Genomic DNA, 1550 nt, shown 5'->3' on the forward strand with positions numbered 1-1550 from the left:
AAATAAATATAAAATTTAATTTCTGTTGGAGCATGTCCCTGCAGCTTCCTATTTTAAGAAAAAAAAAAAGAAAAATGATTGAAAACAAACAGTTACAAAAAAAAAACAATGACAAATGACAGCAAAAATAATCAAGCAGCTAGTACTTTTATTTAATTCTTGAACTGAATTGTCGTAAATAAAACAGGTCTGTGAAAGCCCAAACATCAGAACCTCCTCAAATCAGGGAACCTGTCTGGTTTAGGCAGGATTTTGTTCAGGTATCCCTSCACCATCACAGCTTCTGCTTCATAATTAAAGCTCTTTGCGAGCTTCGAGAGAAAGCCATCACGAGTTCTGTGCTAATTCCCTAAAGCCATGAAGTCTAATTAACTTATTCTCTGTGTGTGTGAGAGTGAAACTGGTTTTTAACTGCTGCTTCGGTCGCAGTGTTTCTCACAGATGCTTGTGTTTCCAATTTAATTTTAGGTCTTTTCAAAGAGGTACCCTGGTTTGTTTTCTTTTGTTTTACCTCACATATGGCTAGACAAAAATAAAAATATATATTCATCTGTTCACCCTGTTAGAGTGGGGGGTGTCAGAGTGAAGGTGACCCCATTATGCTGCAAAGCGATAAAAACAACTTAGTGTGCATTTCTTCCCAAACAACAAAAAGTGGAGTCGGTAAAGGAGGCCTGCGCAGTAAATCCATGTAAGCTCTATTAAAATTACCCTCTCTGAGTGCACAGCCTGCCTCGTGTTATTGTATTTTTCCCTTCTGTTGTTTGGCAATGTGCTTTAGGATGTTCATTACTTTCTGCCTGTAATGATCATAGAAAGTAATCTCCTCTTCCTCTCATTTTCCTCACCCAGCCGGTGTGCACAAACACATTCAATGCAGGCATGTTTTGTTTTGCATCTTCAACGTCACGCTCAAGTTATGAGTTGTGACCGATTCTCAGCTACTACCACATGGTAGCTCAATATCTGTAAAATTAACTGGGTTACAGCATTTTTTGTGTTGCTTATTGTTGCAATCCAATGGTTACTGATATTTTGCCTAACAGCCAGTGGTGGGCACAGCAAACCAAAAAGTTAGCAGCATTAACTCTGCAAACTAAAGATAGCTTCACTAATGCTAAACAAGTAAAAATAAATAAGTAAATAAATAAAGAAAATAGTGAAAGATAACACCAATCAAGTAAAAATGAGGACCTTCAAGAAAATAGTGAAAGATAACACCAATCAAGTAAAAATGAGGACCTTCACTCAATTTTTAGCACAATGGTCACATGACCAAACAAAGTCTAATAGTAGCTCTGAGCAGGTTTAGCTGTTTTTAAACTTTAAGTAAATTCTGGAAAACAGCATCAAATTCTACCGGGAGGAATAGAAAACATTGTGTTACAATACTTATAACAGTGACTCAAGATATAGCTGAGTATTTGTTGTCACTTTTCCCAAGCTAAAATGCTAGCTAACATGGATTTCAGCGATGGGACTAACGGCATTTGACCGGAAGAAGTGTAATCGTGGACATCTACTACAAACATTTTGTCTGAGGTAATAAT

Source organism: Austrofundulus limnaeus, unplaced genomic scaffold, assembly GCF_001266775.1.
Source record: "Austrofundulus limnaeus strain Quisiro unplaced genomic scaffold, Austrofundulus_limnaeus-1.0 Scaffold90, whole genome shotgun sequence".
Classification (NCBI taxonomy): domain Eukaryota; kingdom Metazoa; phylum Chordata; class Actinopteri; order Cyprinodontiformes; family Rivulidae; genus Austrofundulus; species Austrofundulus limnaeus.